We start from the raw sequence: 15923 nt of genomic DNA on the forward strand, positions 1-15923 counted from the left end.
GGGTGAAATTAGAGTGGACCAATAAATGTAAGTAGAGCTTTCAGAAGTTGAAACAACGGCTCATCACTACACTGTTGTTGACGATTCCTTCAGGCGAAGAGAGTTTCCTGATTTACAGTGGCATCGCATAAAGGGCTCAATTGTGTTCTGATGCAGCAGGGGAGAGTTATACCTTACGACAGTTGAAAGAATATAAGAAGAATTACCCTATCATGATCTGAAGTTAGCAGCGGTGGTGTACGCTTTGAAGATCTGGAGACATTATCTTTATGGGGGTAGGTGTGAGATTTTTACTAATGACAAGAGCTTGAAATACTTTTTCACACAGAAAGAATTGAACATGAGGCATAGGAGGTGATTTGAGCTGATAAAAGATTGCAACCGCACCATCAGTTACCACTCGAGAAAGGCTAACGTGGTAACTAATGCCTTAAGCCGGAAATCAGTGGATGCATCAGTTTTTGCAGTGGCAACATAGCATTCGGTCCAGATGGATCTGGAGAGACTTAGGATAGAACTTGTAGAGGGTGATCATCAAGCATTTATAACCAATCTGGTGTTGTAACTGACTCTACAGGAAATAATTAAAGTGGCTCATAGAAATGATGTAGAACTGGTAGAGCTTATTGGAAAAGTACAGGATGGTCTAGAGGAGGATTTTAGTATCTTAGATTATGGGGCCTTGAGGTTCCGTACTAGGTTGTGTGTACCTGTCGATCCTGAGATTAAGAAAGTTATTCTAGAGGAAGCACACCGATCTTTGTATACAGTGCATCCTAGTAGCACTAAAATGTATAGGGCTCTTCAGGAATCTTTTTGGTGAAGCAGAATGAAAAGAGAGATTGCTGAGTTTGTAGCACAGTGTTTGACATGCCAGTTGGAGAAAGTTGAGCATTAGAGATCGGCAAGGTCATTACAGCCTCTGTACATTCTTGAGTGGAAATTGGAACACATAGCGATGGATTTTGTCACAGGAATACCGCCGACACTGCATAGATAAGACGCCATTTGGGTAGTCGTGGATTGACTGACGAAGACTGCCCATTTCCTGCCTATCAGAGTTAATTACTCCTTAAACATATTGGCATAGTTGTACATACAAGAGATAGTTAGAATGCATGGGGTGCCTATGTCCATAGTTTCAAACCGAGATCCACAATTCGCATCTCGTTTCAGGAGGAGTTTATAGGAGGCCATGGGTTATCAGTTGTCGTTCAGCACAACATTCCATCCTCGGATATGATACAAGTATTAGAGGATATGCTACGTGCATTTGTGCTGGACTTTGGAGGCAGTTGGTTACGGTTTATACCACTAGTCTAGTTTACATATAATAACAGCTATCAGGTCAGTATTGGGATCACACCATTTGAGGCATTGTATGGTAAGGGATGTCGATCCCTATTGTACTAGGATGATACAGTAGACTTAGGAAAAAGTGAGACTTATCAGGGACAAAATCAGAGCAGCTCAGAGTTGCTAGAAGAGTTATACAGATACTCACCGATAAGAGTTAGAGTTTGACACTAGGGATCATGTGTTTCTATGGGTGGCACCGCTAAAAGGAGTTATAAGGTTTGGGGGAAAGGGTAAGCTAAGCCCTAGGTATATTGGACCATTCGAGATTCTTGAAAAAGTGGGTCCAGTTGCCTATAGATTGACTTTACCACTAGTTTTGTCTAGAATTCACAACATAATTCACGTCTCTATGTTAAGAAAATACGTCCCAGACCCCTCCCATGTGATCAGATATAAGACACTAGAGCTTTGTGATGCCTTTTATTATAAAGAAGCGCTGGTACAGATTTTGGATTGGAAAGAACAAGAATTGTATACACAAAGCATACTGCTGGTAAAAGTTATGTGACGCAACCATGCAGTAGAGGAAGCGTCTTGGGATTTAGAGGAGTAGATGCGCTAGAGATACCCACAACTGTTTAGTAGGAACCAGGATTAAGTTATGTAATTGAATTTGTATAGTATAGGTAGTATTTTGGTTTTAATGGTTTTGGGGAGAATTTTCTTTCAATGGTTGTAATCTCCCAGAACCCCTTTATAACCATGGTATTCCTCCGCCATAAGTGAGGGTGATTAATAAAATGGTGGTGTTTTTCTTTAAGAATGGAAATATAATGAATGACAAATTTCAAGGAAAAAATTTTATAAGGAGGGGAGAATATAGAGACCTGTAAAATTTATTCATGGATAGTGACAATAATAAAGGATAAAGAAAGGGGAAGGAAATTTTAAAGGGAAAAAATAGGGCTTCGTTGATGAGTCTAGAGTCTTCGTCGACAAACGTCCCACAGATTTCGGTGACGAGGTACCCGTGTCTTATCGACGAGAGATTACTGAGAGTTTGGGGAATTTCAGATTCGTCGACGAAATAGCCTCCTAGTCGATGAAGTTCCTTCTTGGGTTCGTCGAAGAACCACTTGAATTCATCGACGAATGCCAGGTTATAAATATTGAAAACCCTAATTTCAGCAAGCATTCTCTCTCTCTCTCTCTCTCCCTCTCCCATTTCATCTCTCTAAACCCACGGTTCTCTCTTCTTCTCTCTTTGTTTTTGGCTTCGTTAAAGCTCGAATTGACAATCGGGAATCGCCACGAGGATCCTAGGAAGATTTTGTGCAACATAGGCGGAGTAAATTTTCAATTTGGAGTTCTGGGGCATTATCCCAAAATCAGGGTAAGTAAGAGATTTTCAGGTTTAATGAGTTGTTTGAAGTATTTGAAATCTGAGAAGTATTATATAGAAATTGTTGTCGGAAATGAGTTGACTGTTTTGGTAAAAATGTGATTTTTAGGCTTTCGAATTGTGAACGCCGAGGAACATCAGATTTAGGGTGTTAGTGGACCTCTCAGTAAGCCAAGTAAGGGGTGTGACAACCCGAATAATAAAAATGGTATTTAAAATAATAAAGAGGAAGAGAAATGAAAATAGTAACAGAAGGAGGCAGTCGAAGCGTTCGTCGACGACATTGCACTTTGGAAGGAATAACCGAGGGAAATTATCAGGGTCTTGTCGACGAACACAAGCGATTCATCGACGAGGGTATAAGAGGACTTTGTCGACAAAGGCAAGATTGGTTGACGAGGAAATACCGAGAGAGGTTTTGGGTAGTCAGAATTTCATCGATGAGGAGTGGGTTTCGTCGGCGAAATTATTAAAGGACTCGTCGACGAGATGACGTGGCTCGTCGACGAATCTGGCCCTATAAATAGTGCAAAAACTCGGATCTAAGAAGAAAATAAGAAATCCTCACACACTCTCTCTCCCCCTTCGGTTTCTCTCTCCTCTCTTTTCGATTCTGGCTCCGTTACTCGCCGGATCGACGATTTGAGGCCACCACGACGCTCCTGGAGAAGTTCTCTGCATATCTACTAGAGCGGATCATTGGTGGAACTTCGTTGAAAATCATCCCTGAGTTGAGGTAAGGTTTTTTTAGCCAAATTTGGTCTTGCGGTAGTTAGAGGAAATGATATACACGTAAAAATACTGAAGTTTAGAACTTGGAATTTTCATTTTCAGGGTATTGATCAGGAAATCCTACGGGCGTGAGTCAAGAATATATAGGGGCTTTTTAGTTGCCAGTTAAGGGAATAAACTAAAGCAGTTATTTTTCCATACAAATTATCATTATTTCTCAGCAAATTGACTTTCAAAAAAGCATGGATTATATATGAATATTATTGAGTAAATGTATATTTGGGAAAATATTGTTGTGTACAAGAATTACGATTTTAGATGGAACATATGATTTAATTCAACATTGTGTGGCATGAGTATTATTTTTCATGAAATGTATTATGTTACGACAATTTTATGAATAAGCATGTTTTCAGGAATTACATAATAATGCAGTTTATGACGATTTTGAAATACATGATAATTGATTTATTTTTTGAATAATATGTATGAAATGTTTGGCATGAGGCTGTATTTATAAAATGTTCGGTATGAGGCCGTATTTATGAAATGTTCAGCACGAGACCGTATTTATGAAATGTTTGGCACGAGACTGTATTTATGAAATGTTCGGCATAGGGCCATAATTATGAAATGTTCGGCGCGAGGCCGTATTTATGAAATTATGAAAAATGCTATAATATCATGTATTATATGTTATCAGAACCCGGATATTAGTTTAGTTCAGTTTTAGGAGCTCGGTACCGTAGCTATATAGATCAAATATCTATGTTCAGACTTGTGCTAACCACCCCACGAGGGGGGTGGGAGATGGATAGTCGATTTGACTTTCAGTATAGAGTTGTAGACGTCCACCTGGCAGTCCGGACCAGGGTGCGGCGGGCCCATCGTACTTACAGACATTTTTTACTCGATAGTGGTCAGCCAGCCATTGTCGGGTCCCGCCTTCGTGCTGCATAACCCGTCATTGGGGGGGGGTAATACATGACATCAGTTAGCTATTCATCCTGAGTATATTTTCAGTATTATTAGATATAACAGACGATTTGTGAATGATATGAGTTACTAGAAAAATATGAAAGTATATGATGATTCAGTATGTTATGATGAATGTTTACAGATATATGAAATGTATGGTATATGTATAACTGCATTATATATTCATGTTGCCACACAACTGCGTTTAGTTTATTTTCCTTTATTGAGATTTGTTTCACCCCCAAACTTAATTAAATTTTTAGAAGATCCTGAGAAACCGGCGGGTCGTGGCCGCCGTTGAGTGAGTTGAGCTTCCCTGCTAGAAGGGTAAGTTTTGATCTAGGATCAAGAGATTTTTGTTGTAAGATCCTAGGTCTATTTTGATATTTTGGAGATTGTATTCAAATAATGTATTTTGGGAATGTAGTAGACTCTAGTATTACGTAATTAAGGTTTGATAGACTTCCGTGGTGGTTTGTGTGATTTTCTTGGGGTGATGATTTCGGGAAAGTCATGGTAAACTATCGTCGAGTTGGGTATCTAGGTTGCAAGATTGAACCTTGAATTAAGATCAGGAGAGATGAATTAATTAGGTGAATATATTATATGAGTTGGATGATATGTATAGAGAAGGGGGTTTTGAGTTAAGTTACTTGTTTTTCAGGATGGACCCTAGTGGCAATAGTGCCCACGCTAGTGGGAGTGAGAGTGCTGGACCCTCAGGCGCTGTGGGTAGTGATTCAGATGCCATCTTACACAGCATGGCACAGTAGGCTATGGCAAAAATTTCCAGGAGTTCGAAGGAATAGGGTGGCCCATTGGGAGGCCATGGTAGCTTGATAGAGAAGTTTATAAAGATGAATCCTCCGGCTTTCTCAGAAGGAACAGAACCTGCAGTCTCTGAAAACTGAGTACAGGAGATAGAGAAAATATTTGCAGTACTGTAGTGTTTAGAGGAGCAAAGGGTGCTGTTTGCCACCTACAGACTGACTGGGGAGGCTGAGAAATGGTGGTCGGTAGTGAGACTTTTAGAGCAACAGAGGACAGTACCTGTGGAGATGACATAGGAGCAGTTTAAGGACATATTCTTTGACAGGTATTTTCTAGCCTCATCCAGGGAAGCTAAGATTGCGGAGTTCCTGAATCTGAAGCAGAGACAGCTGTTAGTACAGCAGTACACTGCAAGATTCATCGAGCTATCTCACTTCGCCCCGTACATCATTCCATATGAGGTCAAGAAGGCACGACAGTTTGAAAGAGGCCTGAGGAGATAAATATACAAGTAGGTATCAATATTGAAGTTGCAGGACTTCACCGAGCTGGTTGACCGGGCCACTATAGCAGAAATTGGTGATCGGTTGGAGGCCGAGGAGTAGAGACAGAAGAAGAGATCCTCAACTTTCGATTCCCAATAGGGGATTGGACATGGTTCGTGGCAGAGAGGTGGCTATTATAGAGACCGGAGGCATGATACTGGGAATCGCGGTTTTCAGGGTGTCCAACCACCTCCAGTTTGCCCGACTTGCGGGAAGAGACACTTGGGGGAGTGTCGTGCCGGGACGAGGTGTCTGCTACAGGTGCGGGGAGCCAAGACATATTATGGGAGTGTCCAACACATATTGGTGCTACTCCTACTCCTAGACTTGCTCGAGGAGGCTACCAGGTGCCATGTGGAGGTCAGTAGAGGAATATGGCCCCAGCTAGAGTTTTCGCTTTGACGTGGGGCGATGCTGAGGCGGCCAGCGACGTGGTGACATGTACGGTTAATATGTTTTCATTTAAAGTTATTGCACTTTATGATTCTGGTGCCACACACTCCTTTGTGTCCCTGGGGCATGTTAAATTATGTGGGGTGGAAACGCAATCATTAGATGTTGAACTGTTAGTGGCTACACTGACCGAGTCAGCGATGAGATGTAGTAGGATGCTCTGTGGTTGTTCAGTTGATGTTCAAGGGAGAATTTTATCTACTAATTTGGGGGTGCTAGATATGCACAGGTTTGACATCATCTTCGGCATGGATTGGCTAGCAGCTAATTCTATTATTATAGACTATCGTGCAAGAGAAGTGATACTCAGACCTCCAAGGAAACCAGAATTCAGATTTATAGGTTCACGAGTGCAATCCTTACCTCAGATGATCTCAGCTGTTCAAGCGAGGAGGTTGCTCCAGAGTGGCTGTTTGGGATTCGTGGATTTTGTGATAGAAATGTCAGAAAATGAATTGAAGCTTATCAATACGCCGGTGGTAAAAGAATTTACGGATGTGTTCCAGATGAATTACCAGGTCTACCACCTGATCGTGAAGTAGATTTTCCTATTGATCTACTTCCAGGTACAACACCGATCTCTAAAGCACCGTATCGAATGGCGCCAGTAGAATTGGCAGAACTAAAAGATCAGTTGCAGGATTTTCTTGATAAAGGCTTTATACGACCTAGTGTATCTCTGTGGGGAGCTTCAGTGCTGTTCGTTAAAAAGAAGGACGAGTTTGTGAGGATGTGTATAGATTACCGAGAGATTAATAAAGTGACTATCAAGAACAAGTATCCTTTACCCCATATCGATGACTTGTTTGACCAGCTCCAGGGTACACGAGTATATTTTAAAATTAACCTCATATCAGGTTACCATCAGGTAAAGGTGAGAGCAGGGGATGTATCAAAGACGGACTTCAGGACCAGGTATGGGCATTATGAGTTTTTTGTTATGCCATTTGTCTGACGAATGCTCCTGCTATATTTATGGATTTGATGAATAGGATTTTTCATCCATATTTAGATCAGTTTGTAATTGTTTTTATTGATGATGTACTGGTCTATTCAAGGAGCTATGAGGAGCACGAGGTACATTTGAGGTAGATTTTGTAGATGCTCAAGGAGAATAAGTTGTATGCAAAATTTAGTAAATGCGACTTTTGGCTCGAGAAAGTTGTGTTTTTGGGGCATGTAATCTCAGGAGACGGAATTTCTGTAGATCCCAGTAAAATTGAGGTGGTAGTGAATTGGGCTAGACCAAGGAACGTCCAGGAGATCAGGAGTTTCTTGGGGTTAGCTAGTTATTACTGTCGTTTCTTTGAGGGGTTCTCAGCTTTATCAAGGTCTTTGACGCGACTAACTAGGAAGAATTCCAGATTTGAATGGGACAACAGGTGTGGGCAGAATTTTCAGGAACTGAAGCAGAGGCTAGTCACAGCGCCAGTACTGATCATCCCTTCTGGGGGTGAGGGTTACACTATCTACAATGATGTGTCCTTGAAAGGACTTGTCTGTGTACTGATGCAGTATGGGAGGGTGGTGGCATATGCGTCCAGATAGTTGAAAGAATATGAAAAGAACTACCCTACCCATGATCTTGAATTGGCTGCAGTGGTACACGCATTGAAAATTTGGAGGCATTATTTGTATGACGAGCAATGTGAGATTTTCTTTGACCGCGAGAGCTTAAAGTATTTCTTCACCTAGAAGGAATTGAATATGAGGCAAAGAAGGTGGTTAGAGTTAATTAAAGATTTTAATTGTACTATCAGTTACCACCCAGGGAAAGCAAAGGTGGTAACTGATGCATTGAGCAGGAAATCTGGGGAATCAGCGTTGAGGGCCATAGAGATCTAGCATCCGATCATAATGGATCTGGAAAGACTCAGCATCGAGTTGGTTGAGTGTGACCCATAGATATATATCGCCAGTCTAGTGGTACAACCTACTCTGCAGGAAAGAATTAAAGCCACTCAGAAAGAAGACCCAGAGTTAGTAGAGGTGATGGACAGAGTGCAGAGTGGTCAAAGGGAGGAATTCAGTATTGCAGATGACGGAGCATTGCGGTTCCGTTCTAGATTATGTGTTCCTGTCGATACTGACATTAGAAGGAATATTTTAGAGGAGGCTCATAGATCCTTGTATATGGTTCATCCCGGTAGTATGAAAATGTTCAGGGAGTTGTGAGAGTTTTATTGGTAGAGTGGTATGAAGAGGGAGATTGCCGAGTATGTAGCCTAGTGCTTGACGTGCCAACAGGTAAAAGCTGAGCACCTAAGGCCAGCGGGTTAGTTGCAGCTATTATTTATCCCAGAGTAGAAGTGAGATCATATTTCCATGGACTTTGTATCAGGGATGCCGTCGACATCACATGGCCAAAATGCGATTTGGGTGATAGTAGGTCGGTTGACTAAGTCTGCTTATTTTCTCCTAATCAAGATCAACTATCCCCTTAGTCGATTGGCAGAGATTTATGTCCAAGAGATAGTTAGATCTCATGGAGTGCCAGTATCCATAGTGTTAGATCAAGACCCGCGTTTCACGTCACGGTTCTAAAGAAGCTTGTAGGAAGCTTTAGGGTCGCAGCTATCGTTTAGCACGACATTCCATCCTCAGTTGGATGGGCAGACTGAGAGGATGATACAAATATTAGAAGATATACTACGAGCATGTGTTTTAGATTTTGGGGGTAGTTGGACTTAGTTTATGTAGCTGGTAGAGTTCGCATATAAGAACAGTTACCAGTCCAATATTAGCATAGCACCGTTTGAGGCACTGTACGGTAGGAGATGTTGATCTCCTTTGTACTAGGACAAGATGGGTGAGCGATGAGTTGTGGGGCTAGAGCTGATACAACAGGCATATGATAAGGTTCGACTTATCAGGGATAGAATCAGTGCAGCTTAGAGCCGACAAAAGAGTTATGCCGACAATCGCTGCAGGAATTTGGAGTTTGATGTGGGTGATCACGTATTTTTAAAGATAGCTATGTTAAAAGGAGTTATGAGGTTTGGTAGGAAGGGTAAACTTAGCCCTAGGTTTATCGGTCTGTTTGAAATTTTAGAGAAAGTTGGGCCGGTGGCCTAAAGGCTAGCTTTGCCACCAACATTATCCAGGATGCACGACGTATTCCATGTATCTATGTTGAGGAAATACGTCTCAGATCCTTCTCATATTATCAGCTATGGTGAGTTAGAGCTCAGTGATTCACTAGTCTATGAGGAGGTATTAGTGCAGATTTTGGATAGAAAAGAACATGAACTACGTAATAAGAAGATTTCTCTGGTAAAAGTTCTATAGAGGAATCACGCAGTAGAAGAGGCTTCTTGGGAACTCGAGGAGAAGATCAGACAAAAATATCTGCAATTATTCCAAGAAGTCCATATGTAAATACAAAATGTAAGTAAATATATAATGTTTCTTTTGCAGGTACATGTAATACTCTAGTAATCTCCTAGGATTGAAATGTAACCATGGTATTCCTCCGCCATAAGTGAGGGTAAGTAAGAAAATAAGTAGACCATTTTGCCTAATAAGGGATGATGAATTATATGAATAGTAAATTTCGAGGATGAAATTTTATAAGGAAGGGAGAATATGACAACTCGGATAATAAAAATAGTATTTAAAATAATAAAGAGGAAGAGAAATGAAAATATTAACAGAAGGAGGCAGTCGACTTCGTCGATGATATTGCACTTTGGAAGGAATAACCGAGGGAAATTATCAGGGTCTTGTCAACGAACACAGGGGATTCGTCGACGAGGGTATAAGAGGACTTTGTCGACGAAAGCAAGATTCGTCGACGAGGAAATACCGAGAGAGGTTTTGGGCAGTCTGAATTTCATCGACGAGGAGTGGGCTTCGTCGACAAAATTATTAAAGTACGCGTCGACGAGATGACGTGGCTCATCGACAAATCTGGCCCTATAAATAGTGCAAAAACTCAAATTTAATTAGAATATATCCTCTCTATTTGATTCTGGCTCCATCGCTTGCCAGATTGACGATCTGAGGCCACCACGACGCTCCTGGAAAAGTTCTCTGCATATCTTCTGGAGCGGATCGTTGGTGGAACTCCATTGAGAATCATCCCTGAGTTGAGATAAGGCTTTTTAAGCCAAATTTGGTTTTGCGGTAGTTATAGGAAATGATATACACGTGAAAATACTGAAATTTAGAACTGAGAGTTTTCATTTTCAGGGTATTGATTAAAAAATCCTACGAGTGTGAGTCAGGAATATATAGGAGCTTTTTAGTTGTCAGGTAAGAGAATAAACTAAAGCAGTTATTTCTCAGCAAATTGAATTTCAAGAAAAACATGTATTATATATGAATATTATTGAGTAAATGTATATTTGAGAAAATACTGCTGTATACAGGAATTATGATTTTAAATGGAACATATGATTTAATTCAGCATTGTGTGGCATGAGTATTATTTTTCATGAAACGTATTATGGTATGACAATTTTAAGAATAAGCATGTTTTCAAAAATTACATAATAATGCAGTATATGACAATTTTGAAATGCATGATAATTGATTTATTTTAAGAATAATATGTATGAAATGTTCGGCACGAGGCCGTATTTATGAAATGTTCGGCACAAGGCCATATTTATGAAAAGTTCGACACGAGGCTGTATTTATGAAATGTTCGGCATGAGGCCGTATTTATGAAATGTTCGGCACGAGGCCGTAATTATGAAATGTTCAGCGCGAGGCCGTATTTATGAAATTATGAAAAATGTTATAATATCATGTATTATATGTTATCAGAACCAGGATGTTAGTTTAGTTCAGTTTCAGAAGCTCGGTACTGTAGCTATATAGATCAGATATCTATGTTCAGACTTGTGCTAACTACCCCATGAGGGGGTGGGAGGTGGATAGTCGATGTGACTTTCAGTGTAGAGTTGAAGACGTCCACCTGGCAGTCCGGACCAGGGTGCGGCGGGCCTATCGTACTTATAGACATTTTTGACTCGACAGTGGTGGGCCAGCCATTGTCGAGTCCCGCTTAGGGCTGCACAACCCATCATGAGGGGGTAATACATGACATCAGCTAGCTATTCATCCTGGGTATGTTTTTAGTATTATTAGATATAACAGACGATTTATGAATGATATGAGTTACTAGAAAAATATGAAAGTATATGATGATTCAGTATGTTCTGACGAATGTTTACAGATATATGAAATGTATGGTATATGTATAACTACATTATATATTCATGTTGCCACATAGCTGCATTTAGTTTATTTTCCCTTACTAAGATGTGTCTCACCCCCGAACTTAATTAATTTTTCAGGAGACCCTGAGAGACCGGTGGATCGTGGCCACCGTTGAGTGAGTTAAGCTTCCCTGCTAGAAGGGTAAGCTTTGATCTAGGATCAGGAGATTTTTGTTGTAAGATCGTAGGTCTATTTTGATATTTTGAAGATTGTATTCAAATACTGTATTTTGGGAATGTGGTAGACTCTGGTATTATGTAATTAATGGTTTGATGGATGTAATTTATTTTTACTGCTGCTTAGGTTTCCGCTGTTTATGTCAGGCTATCCCCGCTACCCACGGGTTCGGGTTGATGTTATTATTATTTACGTTTATTATGTGATAAGTTAAGCAGGTCGTTACAAGGGGAATAAATTATTACAGTCAATTTGAGAAATACTGATTGATTTATTATATGAAAATGATATTATAATATTTTACTCAAAATTTATTATGATATACATATCAGATGAAATTTGTGTGGCATATGATTTAGATTGAGATATGTTTAAAATTGGATTAAATGATTTACCTTGAGAAATATTAGTTTCCGTAATGTGTTTTGATATATGGGATTTGAAATGTGGAAAAATGATAAAAGTGAAATGTACTGAAATAATTATTTAACTTTCGAGAAATGATGAAACGTGTGATATGAAAATATTTTATTGAGAAATATTGAATAATGTGAAATGAGATATGTATACGTTAATATGAGATGAAATGAGTTGTGAATACTAAATTGTGAAAGCTGAATTGAGAAATACTGAAATGAGAATATAAGTATTGTAATGTGAATACTACAATACATATATTGAAATGTAAGAGAAATGTGAAATATTGCAATGTTAATTTTGTAATATGAATATTGAATTGTGGGAATTGAAATGTGAAATTCTAAAATATGAATACCGAAATGTGAATGATGAAATGCTAACACAGCATAATGATTGCGGGTATGTGGTAGTGATATCACTGATGGATGGTTATGGAAACCCTAATTATGAGTTGTGATATTGGCACGATACTGTTGCTATTGGAGACAATGCAACAGCACGGACTCATGGAGCGTGTGGAGTGACAGTCGACTGAGCTGTTTAGTAGAGTTGTTGTGTCCCCTAAGCCTGGATCAGGGCTGTAGGCTGGCTAGTCGTACTATAGACATGGGATATATGATGTGATATATTGATCTAACCAGGTCGGCGAACCGTGGTTAGATCCAGCCTTCAGGCCGCACAACCCTATTCATAGGGAGAAGCATGATGTGGAGAAAAATCCTAAGGGCGGCCATAAGTTATAGATACGGATTTGTTGGTTATCAAGGATACTCATGAGCTAGAAATGAAATTGAAATGAAATGGAAATGAAATGAAAATGAAAATGGAAATGTGAATGAAATAGCATGAGTTAATAATATAAATAATTAAAACGAAGTAAAACACTCTGCCTGAGGGCTTACTGAGTAAGGTGAGTGCTTTGATAAGCATAAGTTGTTGTCGAACCCAAGTTATTTGGGTAAGAATACAAATGATATCAGGGCAGAGGGAAGCTGCTTGTATGGACGGATAAGCTTCCCTATTCTCAAGAACTTTGCTGGTAAACATGGGTTGTGTATGATCGGATTTGGAAATGAATTAAAAGCTTATGAAAGCTTGTGTTGTATATCTATATGACTGTAAATGTGGAAATGGTATATTTTCTCATAAGATACTATCACTGAATTTTTTATATGTTATGATATAATGAAACTTATACTGCCACACAGTGTAGATAATTTATTACGTCTTACTAAGATGTGTCTCATCCATTCATTTAAATATTTCAAGAAACCAAGATAGACTCGGTGATAGAGCTTTAAAATAGAGGGGAGTCGATACCCTCAGTAGTCAATGTGAGTATTTTGAGCTAGGGAGGTTTGATTCCCCTAGAGTTTCTATGGTTAACATGTATATATGGATGGCAATACTCTTGTATGTGTATTCGCTGTGGTATGTATATATATGAAATGACTTCCGCTATTAGGTTTGTGCATGTGAGTATGATTGAGTACTTGGTACCCATTTTCAGGCCAGGTTATGTATTGTGGTATTAGGGGTTGACGTGGACGATAAGTGATTATATGTATTTATTTGTATGAAAAAAAATGGTATGAAAATCGGGGCGTCACATAAATGATGTCAGAGTTGTGCCAATAATTCAAGATCTAGCATCATAATTCTTCCACTTATTGACCCAAGATGAATGGGGCAATTAAAGTAGCTAACAAGAATTTCCAAAAATAAAATGGAAAAGATTAAGGTTACTTACTGAGATTGGCATGAAATTTTACCATTCACATTGCATGCCTATCGAACCTTAGTCAGAACTTCTATAGAAACAACTCCATACTCTTTGGTTTATGGTATGTATGCAATGTTACTAGTAGAAGTTAAGATCCCATCATTAAGAATCTAATGGAAGCATAACTCATAGAAGTTGAATGGGATTATAATTTTCTAGTTCAATTGTATCTGATACATGAAAAAAAAGAAGGTTGCAAGCAATTTACCTTAGTCATCTATATCACTAGTGAATAGCTAGAGCTTACAACAAGAAAGTGTGTCCCCAAACTTTCAAAAAGAGTGACTTGATGCGTAAGAAGATTCCTATCAGTCAAATCCTAGAGGAAAGTTCACCCCAAATTATGAAGACCCCTATGTGGTGAATAAAGTATTCTCTAGAAGTGTATTAATTTTAGTATATATAGATGGTAAATCATTCCAACAATGCATCAACTCTAATATAATCAAGAGGTTTCATGCCTAAAACTCTAATGTTTATCAATTCTAAGTTTGTTTGTTACAAAAAAATTTAATTTTCAATGTAAATGGTGTATCCCTTTTCATTGTAATGAAAATTATATTTCTTCATATTTTTCCTCTTTGTTCCATTTTCATTACTAGTTTTCTAACATCATTATCTTTAACTAAAGAGGGATGATGACCGAAATCATGGGAGGTTATTTTTTAGCTATCCGCAAAATATTCATGATCCCTAGTTAACCCTTCTAAGCCTATATATTTATATATATATATATATATATATATATATTTTGACTTGTCTTAACTAAGGATCATTGGAAGAAGGAATCAAGGGAAACAATATCAATATTTAAGTTGTTCATAAAAAAAATTAAAAAAAAAACAAATAACCGAGAAGAAAAAAAAGAAAAAGGAGAATCAAAAAGAAGAAAAACAGAGAGGGGTGGAAGGAAAAAAAAAAAAAAAAAAACTAGATGATCTGTACTAACCAAAAAGAAAAATCTTGAGCTTTAAATATCCTTCTTCTTCAAATACCCTAAACCTTAGCCTCATTACAACCAAAAAGCAAAGTCCTCCCTGATTGAGTAATCATCTTCTCTTCAATTAGATAAAGAATGAACTATGAATGGGCTTGATCTCAATTAGGACAGTTTTAGTGTTTAGAAAGAAGTTGTCTCTAAATTTCTGACTAGAATCAACAAGTTTAGATTAGCTAATACTGAAGCACTTCTTTTTTAATTTATTTATGGAAGTGAGATACTTTATTCCATGAGTTTGAATAAACTAGGACAATTTCTAAAGATGATTAGCTTGAAAGAATCATTTTCTTTGGTTTTACTTCTCCTCACTTCTCACACAAGGTTTTAAAGATGTTATCAAGGCAACCAATATCAATCTAAAGCACATCAGATAGCCTCTTTCTTCTATCTTGGTCCATTCTTTGACCTTTTCTTTTCATTTCATGAACAAAATTCATGTTCATTTGATTTAGAAGTTATAAGCACTTTACATGTTGTTTTAGAAACTCACTTGTCGCAAAGGTAAGAAAACACGGTGATTAGAAAGGCAAATAAAGTTAGATCAATTTCCAAGAAGCGTTAATAGATCTTAGAGTTATAGTCTTGTGACCCTATTGACACCTCAAATAACAATGGGTTAAGGACATGTTATGGTGTATCTTTGGTAAGGAATTTTTATGTTTCTAAAGTTTCAAATTTTCTATGATTTGATTGATTACTTGATTCAATTTTTTGTTGTGCCACATTATGGAATTAACCCCTGAGGTCAAATTTTGTTTTCATAGAAGTAGTATATCAGGGAATTAACCATTGAGATCAAAGATTTGTCTTCTTTAGAAGAGGTAGTTAGGGAATTAGCGCCTGAGGCCAAATATTCGTTTTCCTAGAAGTCATTAAGGAATTAACACCTAAAAAAATTTTTCTTTGTTTTCCCTAAAAGAGGTGCATTAGGAAATTAGTCCCTAAGGCCAAATCTTTGTTTTCCCTTGAATAGTACATCAAGGAATTAGCTCTAAAGGCCAAATCTTTTTTTTCCTAAAATTGGTACATCAGGGAATTACCCGAGATCAAATATTTGTTTTCCCTATAAGAGGTATGACTCACTCTAAAAATGAGCAGCTCGGAAGCTATCCCAAGTATAGGAGTTCAGTCGTGTAA

Source organism: Malania oleifera, chromosome 4 (genome assembly GCF_029873635.1).
Source record: "Malania oleifera isolate guangnan ecotype guangnan chromosome 4, ASM2987363v1, whole genome shotgun sequence".
In the NCBI taxonomy this organism is placed as follows: domain Eukaryota; kingdom Viridiplantae; phylum Streptophyta; class Magnoliopsida; order Santalales; family Ximeniaceae; genus Malania; species Malania oleifera.